Below are 10,230 nucleotides of genomic sequence, written 5' to 3' on the forward strand. Positions count from 1 at the left end.
AGCTGTGCTCTCAAGAGATTTTAACATTTTTAATTTATCTCTATATGTAATTTTCGGCAAAAGTCATTCAAACCACAATGTGTAGGGTCTGGTCTCTGTAGTTGAGACCATAGTCCTTGCTATGTTTGCCACCTGCTAACACTCAAGCCTCCCTAGAAACCAATCTCCGATGTACTGCTACATCAAAATACTGAAACTAAGTGGGATTCCTATCTGCCCCACTCCATTGTTGCGAAATAATATATCACAGCAAGTTGACTGTGAAATTACATTTTCTCTCAAAGGAGCCTAACTTTTTTTCCGAGCCAACCACACAGTGTCCYTGAAACTAATGAAGTGAGAAATAAAGTTTAAATAAATTGATAGATTTATGGAATTCACTTTAAATCAGGGGAGGGAATCAGTGAGCATAAAAGGACAGTGTTTAAAGGATGCCCTTGAGAAAGCATTCCTCTTGTGAAACAGACAGGAAGAGTGAACACTTGTGAGRAATGCAAAGTCCAAGGATGTCACACCGTTCCACCACCATGGACAGGAGTTTCCATGGAAATGGTAACATCCAAATAAAATAAAATGTCATTTGTCACATGTGCCGAATACAACAGGTGAAACGCTTACTTACAAGCCCTTAACATACAGTGTAGTTCAAGAAATAGAAAATATTTACTTAAAGTAACAGTAGAATTACATAACAATATGAGGCTATAGGGCTCCCGAGTGGCTCAGCGGTCTAAAGCACTGCATCTCAGCGCTAGAGGTGTCACTACAAACCCTGGTTAGATTCCAGGCTGTATCACAACCCGTCAGACAAGAGAAAATAACTATAGAACATGTACATAATGCTTTAATTGATTTGATGTATGAATGAATATGTCAATGGTGTAAATGTATAATTAGTGTGAGGGATGCGAGAGAGCGTGGTCATGTTATTGCCATCCATTATAGGCTGATACATTTAATTTGAGGAGAGTACTGCATGATGGGGGATAATCTTAGAAGCACTTGAGAATCCCATAGAAAAGCTGATTTATTCTAGGTACCTCTCAAAGGATTACTAGATCTGTCAGTCACAGCATTACATTAGTATTGAAGTCCTGTAGACCCATCTCATTCAGAATCCATCTCATGTGGCACTTGATGCTGCCACACGCACGCACACACACACACACACACACACACACAGAGCTTTCTTCAACAGTACTCAAAAGGTGATTACTGACTATGACAGCTATGGTAAACCTGTATGGAATGGAAACATATAGCTTGTGTTTTTGTCAATATTAGGGTGTAAGGCTTTCGTTTTGCTACTTTGTAATTTTCCAAAGAAAATGCAAACTGTTGTACAAGGTGAATGTGTTGGCATGAAGATGCAGATGTGTTGTGAAATATGAGGCACTGCTGGCCACACTGACGACCTGGAGATATGTCACAACATTCTAATCAACACGACTCCAGCCGCCTGCCAAATCCACATTATCATTTAAGGGGCCATTTGTTAATAAGCAATTACAGCCAGAATGGATTAGTTGCCACTTTACAGCCTTTTTAATGGTTTGGATTTGCCACTACACTTAGGTAGGGCACAYACACTACAAAGTTATTTTCCCATATCACAGCACATACATCAACCCTCATGTTCCTGCTCTTGATATGAATATCGTGTGTCTAACATGAAATATAGTGAATATGAGAATGAGCTGACCATATTCATACAGCCTGGTCCAGTCTAATGTCAAGTGGACAGCCTGTCTAATCCAAAGCACCGGTAAGTAATGTAATCTTTCTTAACCTGATGCATGTTGAGGACCTGATGAATATGGATATCAAAAGTTAATATTCCTTTTGCATCTAAGTAAATAGCATAGCATAAAAACAAAGTAAATTCTTAGGTTACAGGTATCATTCTCCTAAATCTATGATCATGACATTATCTTCTATTAATTATATGCTAACAGACCAGAGAATTAAATTATGTTCTCTACAAATGAATCAGAGCCATAATACTCTATGCAGATAATAGGAGTTTAATCCATATTTTGTCTCCAGGCCTGTCCCACTAGGCAAAGACGTCAATTCAACATATATTCCACGTTGGTTCAACATAGTTTCATTGAACTGACGTGGACTAGGTGAACAATCTGTCAATGTGCCCTTGAGCAAGGCACTTAACCTTCATTTCCCATGTAAGTCACTCTGGATAAGAGCGTCTGCTAACTAAACTGTAAATGTGAAACAACGTTGATTCAACCAGTGCGTGCCCAGTGGGGTGTGTGTACAGTCTGATTGCTGACTACCATTGAAATGGAGTGCAAAGGGGTGCCAGTACTGAGTTCTTACTGTTGTTTTTTCATTTTCACAATGCAGTAGCAACGTGAATTTGGAAAAGGCCAAATAAGACAAATAGTCAATTAATACAACCCTCCTGATTACAATATGTTATGTTTACATACTGATGATGTTRCCATCTTTCACTCTTTCCTCAATGGAAAGGAAACAAGATATTGAAATGAGCATAGTGATTTGTGAAAAGGAAATACTGTAGAATTTAAATAAATTGTGGTATTTCAGAAAGAGATCGTTTAATTAAAATGCTAAGCATGAGCATTTTATTCTCCCCCTAACTGAAGTTGGCACATTGAAGTTGGTGTTTTCATTTGGTTAGGTTCTATGTGCCCGCCGTTCTGTCTCTAATCACAAACCTAAATCCACAGGGTCTCCTGAGGGTTAGGCCATGCTACGGAAGTAATTAAGTCAAAGAATTCAACAAGGGAAAAAAGCCTCATTGTTTGCCTTTCTTTTCCTCTTTTTATTCAAAAGGAAAATAGTAAAAGAGAATTCCATCATACTGTGTGGAAATTGTAAGCTTTGAAAATAGTCATCCCAACAATTAGCATAATTATTGGGAGATTTTGGACATGATCAAACTGCTGTCTTGAAGTTCTGTTAATCCTGTTTATGGAAAATAGAAATGTGCAGCTATGAGCATAAACACTGACTTTACGAATAAAAGCGTTATGGAATGTTTGCACTGGGTTCTGCACCATGTTTCATTTTGTCAGTAGAGTAATACATGAAATGGTGGTCAGAATGCATGAGTACAACTTGAACTGAAATTAATTGATGCTGCTGCCTGCTTGTGGCTACATTAGTCCTCACTGTAATCAGAGGTTAATTTAGGTTATTTACCTAACTGAGCTCCAACGTGAACTCAGAAATCATCAATAGTTTCAAAGGTGAAAGGGTAAGAGCTAGGGTTTGACTGCGCGTCTCTGTGGTCTACTAGAGAGGGTGGGAGTGAGTGGCGGCAGGCCACCTGGGGTATTTTGGATCTAAACAAGCCTGGATTGTTCCCATCACCAACAGCTGCTTCACAAGTGTGGGCCAGGTGTCAACACTCACCCTAATCTGCATAAGGGAATGTCGGAAAATGCTTTGTTAATTTATTCATTCCAGAGGCGGATTAAGGTGACTGTGCACCAGCTATTAGGGCCAGTTGAAAAGAGCTGCCATCTTCCAGATTGAATATGCTTTGGTAACTTTAAGACTCAATCAATGCGCCTACCTAGCCTACAGTCGATCCTACATGAACTTCCAACCCAACCTAACCCCAATGCATGTCATTATGTTCCACATCACATGAAATGTATACATACTGTATCAGATGCATGCAGCCTTATGAATGTGCCTGGATGGATGAGGTGAGACGTTAATTGCTTAACTAAATATTTTCTAACCACAACACTTTTCTCAGTGCCCCAAACCATTCCTCCACAAGAGTGATATGTAAACACTGACAAGGTCAAAGTTCAATATTCCATCTCTCAATGTTGAATAATAAAAAAGCAATGTTTACAGCCTTGATCTCACCTTAGGCATTGAACTCTATTTCTTGTGGACAAACCCATCACAAAACCACGTCATTCGCCGACTCTGTAAGCGTGTCTTTCTGGCAGCATGTGAATGTGTAACTAGCTTCTAAGTGTGTAATTCAGTGTGATTGTCTGCGTCAGTGATTTTGCAATTGTGTTGGTGTGGGAACATGACTGACTGCAGGGCACGGTTGATGTTTACATGCAGTAATTATGGATCTCAGGACAGATTGATCTGAAATATCCAGTACAATCACAATAAGACCTAAACAATGTCAGCAAGAAGCGCATCCGTCACTGCATTTGATTGTCAGCTATAAATAGGGCATGTTGCTCCAGCCCACCAGGGGATAAAGGGATAAATTAAAAGGTACATGCCTGCCTGCCCAGAGCTCACTCTAATATCCAGGCAGTTTGAATTTCTGGCAAATAATGCCATGGATGACTCAAATCAAGGAAAGAAAGGGGAATAAATGAAAGCAAAGAAGGGATTATGGGAGTGAAAAAGCGCTAGCTATCATTACATTCATATTCAGGATGGCATTACAGCAGTGCTAAGGGGATTCATTACTCAGCGTATCAGTCCCAGCCAGGATTTAGGGAGTAGAGGGACATAGGGGGTAGATGGGGGAGTGAGGGGTACGGGCAGGTTGTAGGGAGTGGGGAAGTTTGTTTTGACAGAGGAGTGGAGTTTAGACGACTGCAACATGTAGCTGGGTGTCAGAGATCTTTCTTAATTACAGCCATTCAGAGCAGAGGGCCCTGTTTGTTTCTCTGCCTAATGACTTAGATGGGGATTAAGGTCTCTGCTCACTGCTAATTAGCTAGCGTTCCCTGGGTACGTACGTCAGACAGACCTCCGACAAGCACCATGGTCCACGTTCTGAGAGACGTACGTCTCCATCCCTGCCTCAGCTCCTCATTACTGTCGGATAGAATGACTTTCGGATGAGGTGTACTATCTCCAGGAGACGTAGCAGCAGCAGAACATTATGCGGAAGCTGAAAGGATGAGATAGAACCCATAGCATCACACATTCTGTCATATCCCAGCTGAACTATGACATTCTGAGAACATAATGTTTCTTGGTGAGATCGTGGTTGTGCTATGGTTATTTTGCATACAATCTTCCCKCAACATTCTGGGAAAGGTGCCTCCTAGTTGCTTGGTTTTGGAACATTCTCAGCACATTTAAGGAACTTGACAAATGAACGTTATTTTCTTGGCATTTCATTACTTAACAGAACGTTTCCTTAAAAGTTCAAACATGGTTACATTTAGTTACATTTTTGGTAATCTTCTAAGAATGTTCTCCAACTGGTTTGACATTGGGAATGTTCTCAAATAGTTCAGAGAATGATAAGAAACAACATTCTTCTGTGGGAATTTCAATACTGCAGCAAAAGTTTCCAACAGGTTTCCTCATGGTTTTTTCTCAGAACATCAATCAATCAATCAAGTTTATTTTATATAGCCCTTCGTACATCAGCTAATATCTCGAAGTGCTGTACAGACACCCAGCCTAAAACCCCAAACAGCAAGCAATGCAGGTGTAGAAGCACGGTGGCCTAGGAAAAAACTGCCTAGAAAGGCCAAAACCTAGGAAGAAACCTAGAGAGGAACCAGCCTATGAGGGGTGGCCAGTCCTCTTCTGGATTATAACAGAACTATGCCAAAGATGTTCAAAATGTTCACAAGTGACAAGCCATGGTCAAATAATAATCATGAAATAATTTTCAGTTGGCTTTCATAGCCGATCATTAAGAGTTGAAAACAGCAGGTCTGGGACAGGTGGGCGGTTCCATAACCGCAGGCAGAACAGTTGAAACTGGAATAGCAGCAAGGCCAGGTGGACTGGGGACAGCAAGGAGTCATCATGCCCGGTAGTCCTGACATATGGTCCTAGGGCTCAGGTCCTCGAGAGAGAGAAAGAAGAGAGAAGGAGAGAATTAGAGAGAGCCAAGATTTTCAAAATGTTCATAAATGACAAGCATGGTCAAGTAATAATCAGGAATAAATCTCAGTTGGCTTTTCATAGCCGATCATTAAGAGTTGAAAACAGCAGGTCTGGGACAGGTAGGGGTTCCATAACCGCAGGCAGAACAGTTGAAACTGGAATAGCAGCAAGGCCAGGCGGACTGGGACAGCAAGGAGTCATCATGCCCGATAGTCCTGACGTATGGGTCCTAGGGCTCCGGTCCTCCGAGAGAGAGAAAGAAAGAGAGAAGGAGGAATTAGAGAGAGCCAAGATTTTCAAAATGTTCATAAATGACAAGCATGGTCAAATAATAAATCAGGAATAAAAGTCAGTTGGCTTTTCATAGCCGATCATTAAGAGTTGAAAGCAGCAGGTCTGGGACAGGTAGGGGTTCCATAACCGCAGGCAGAACAGTTGAAACTGGAATAGCAACAGGCGCAGGTGGGACTGGGGACAGCAAGGAGTCATCATGCCCGGTTTGCCGTGACGTATGGTCCTAGGGCTCAGGTTCTCCGAGAGAGAGAAAGAAAGAGAGAACGAGAGAATTAGAGAGAGCATACTTAAATTCACACAGGACACTGGATAAGACAGGAGAAGTACTCCAGGTATAACCAACTGACCCTAGCCCCCCGACACATAGACTACTGCAGCTTAAATACTGGAGGCTGAGACAGGAGGGGTCAGGAGACACTGTGGCCCCATCCGATGATACCCCCKGACAGGGCCAAACAGGAAGGATAACAACAGGAAGAACATTAAGAAAACCTTCCATAAAAAACACAAGAAAACATTATTCATGTTCAAAGAACGTTCTAAGAATGTTCTAAGAATGCTCTTTAAAAACATATACATTCTGTTCTCACGTCAACAAAACTTCTTCTTCGGTATAATGACGTTCGCAACAATTATATTTGCATTCCGCCACTTACTGTACGGGTGGATAATAAAGATCCTCAAATTGAGAAAAAAAAAATGCAGGGTAAAAAAAGAATACATATACAGTACCAGTCAAAAGTTTGGACACACCTACTTTTTCTTTATGTTTACTATTTTCTACATTGTAGAATATTAGTGAAGACATCAAAACTATGAAATAACACACATGAAATCATGCAGTAATGAAAAAAAGTGTTAAAATATACAAAGTGTTATACAAAATATATTTGAGATTTGAGATTCTTCAAAGTAGCCAGCCTTTGCCTTGATGACATTTTTGCACACTCTTGACATTGTGGAAAATAGTAAAAATAAAGAAAAACCATTGAATGAGCTGGTGTGCCCAAATTTTTCACTGGTACTGTATATAAAAACTTCCATACAAACTAAATGTAAATTAAACTAAATCAGCCTGCTTTTCTGTTCTAATCAGGTCCCTCACAGGCTCAGAAGGATCCTGTGAGGGCGGGAGATTTTCTGGCGACAGTAGTCCTTGCAATACGTCTACCGTTAAGTCTTAGAGGCATAAAAACGTATTGGCTGCAGATATACTGATGTCCAGCTTCCTGGACACTTGTGCAGTGCAATTAATAACTGTGGCTATAAATGCTACAAAATCCTCCTTCTTCACAACAAGTGTATCCAGATCACTTGATTGATGTATAACATTAACTGGTGCGGTGCATCCACCACCATATCTTCATCAGAACTGTGGCCTCTTGCCCCTTCAAATGCTCTTCACCGCCTCCACCTAGGAGATCTGCTGTACAGCCTTGATCCTTGACACCTCAACCTCTTTCACCCTAACAGGGCACTCAGGGAATTCAATAATATGATCCCCACCACAGTTGTAACATTTTACATTCACAGTCTCTTAGATAACATATTCCTTCCGTCTGCAAAGACTTAACAAAACTTTTTACACTTCTTAATTTGCATCGGGTTTTGCACGAACGCTCTTACGGCATATATTATATATCCCAGCTTTACAGGCTTTACATCAAACATCAATTATACAAATAAACGTTTCTTATTTTTCCCATTCTCCATACAGGTCAAGCGATGTTCATTAACTACTCCTTGTCACGTATACTCCCTCTCCCTCTCCGGCCTCTAGGTCATCAGGCTGCTGATTATCCCGCACACCTGTCACCATCGTCTCACGCACCTGCGCCTCATGACACTCACCTGTACTCCATCACCTCCTTGATTATCTTCCCTATATCTGTCACTCCCCTTGGTTCTTTCCTCAGGTGTTATTGACTCTGTTTTCATGGCGGTGCATTGTTTTATTTATTAAAACGCACTCCCTGAACTTGCTTCCCGACTCTCATTACTCATTACACTCCTGGACTTTTTAGCCTAAGATATTGACTATCAGTGTCCAACGGGATGCCAGATATCACTTTTTACCGGTGCCCTGCTCTGAAAATCAAAGCTGTCCATGAGTTGATCATTTCATGAGCCACAATGCATGCTCCTTTTGCTCTTTGGATACAAAAGATATCAACACCACACCACTCCTGGTTACTTTGACTGCATCCACTTCCCTACGCCTTCACTATCCTCGTGACTTCGAAAGGGTTTCCCAAATGAACATCCTTATTCAAAAAACATACTCCAATAAACAAATATTCATCAGACTTATTTTCCACAAAATGTTTTGCCCTTTTTGTTCCATTCTTGGACTTCAGTAGCTCCATCCTGGTGGTGCAGTGGACTAATTCAATGGTCACAGAACAGGTTCAATTCTCACTAATAACTTACCGCACAAAATACATGTGTTAATGCCTAAACAAATGAATTCCCTTGTCTTCAAAACAGATAACCTAGTCTTATTGAAACATTCAGTGACAGTTTTTAGGAAGTTATTCAAAAACCTCCAAATAACCTATTTCTGTTCTCAGAATGACAAAACTTCCAGGAAACCATAGTTAAATGTGATTAGTACCTCCCTTCAACCTAAAAAACATTCCCAGAACATGCAACATTTTCACTTCCGCACTCAGAACATTTAAATAACTTTGTTTTATCGGTCAGGAAACATATGGCTTCATTCCCAGAACAAATGAGAAACCAAAAACATACATTCCCACCACTTCCAAGGAACCAAATGTGCTAGCTGGGATGAAAGTGATTTGATAGTGTTCTGTTTCCGGAAGACACGTATCTATGTGATCTAAACACTTAACTTTCACCCCGAAGTTTTAAAGTCACTGCTCTGCCAGCTTCTCCTGGGAGAGCTATAACTTCAAAACTGTTTTGCTCCTCCTCTTCAATTATGTTTATTTTGATAGACTTCAATGGTGGTCACTCTAAGCCATGGTTCATTGGGAATTTAAGGCACACACATTTAACACTCTGTTATCCCGTCAAATTCAAGTGATAATGTACAGCAAGAGCCAGCCTGGGGAAAAATTACAGGTAAATGAATGAACAAGCTAATTGACAAATGAACAGTCAAATAAATTAAGTCTACCAGTCTCATGCGAGTCCATAATAAATGGGGTGTCGTGACCAGAGTGGGAAACGGATTGCTAAATTCCAAACCAATGCTTTCAGATTTACGTACATCAAGGGCCTTGGGGTAGGGGCTGCTGGGCTGGGATTCGATTTGGAATTATACAGCAACTGATTGAGACTACCTATCCACTAGACTGAGAGACCTGGCCGGACCCRGCTACTGTATACACCCTGTGATGTACTTCTACCGGTGAGTTCTGGTACATGCATCTCTCTGTGGGATCTCCACTCTCTGCGCTATAATTGGTCGCTGTGATTGCTGCTCTCTGCTACACAAAAGGCTGATCTCTGCAATTACACCATGCAGTGTCAAAGAGCACAGCTCTCCGCGTCAGCGCTGAATTTCATCAGCCACCAGTGAAAGGAGCCGGTCTGTAAAGCCTTGTTCACATTGGCAGTTTGAAGTGACTCAAATCCAATGCATATCTGATTCAAATCTGTTATTTTCCCTGCAGTCCGAACAGCCAAAAAGCACATGGAATAAGATAGAGTATATGAAGAAAAGTATGTGTACACCCCTTCAGATTAGTCGATTCGGCATTTCAGCCACACCCGTTGCTGACAGGTGTATAAAATTGAGCACACAGCCATGCATTCTCCAAAGACAAATATTGGCAGTAGAATGGCCTTACTGAAGAGCTCAGTGACTTTCAACATGGCCCCATCATAGCATGCCACCTTTCCAACAATTCAGTTTGTCAAATTTCTACCCTGCTAGAGTTGCCCCGGTCAACTGTAAGTGCTGTTATTGTGAAATGGAAACATCTAGGAACAACAACGGCTCAGCCGCAAAGTGGTAGGCCACACAAGCTCACAGAACGGGACTGCCAAGTGCTGAACCACGTAAGCCGTAAAGCACGTAGGCTGTCTGTCCTTGGTTGCAACACTCACTACCAAGTTCCAAACTGCCTCTGGAAGCAACAT

The sequence above is a fragment of the Salvelinus sp. IW2-2015 genome, linkage group LG26 (assembly GCF_002910315.2).
Source record: "Salvelinus sp. IW2-2015 linkage group LG26, ASM291031v2, whole genome shotgun sequence".
Classification (NCBI taxonomy): domain Eukaryota; kingdom Metazoa; phylum Chordata; class Actinopteri; order Salmoniformes; family Salmonidae; genus Salvelinus; species Salvelinus sp. IW2-2015.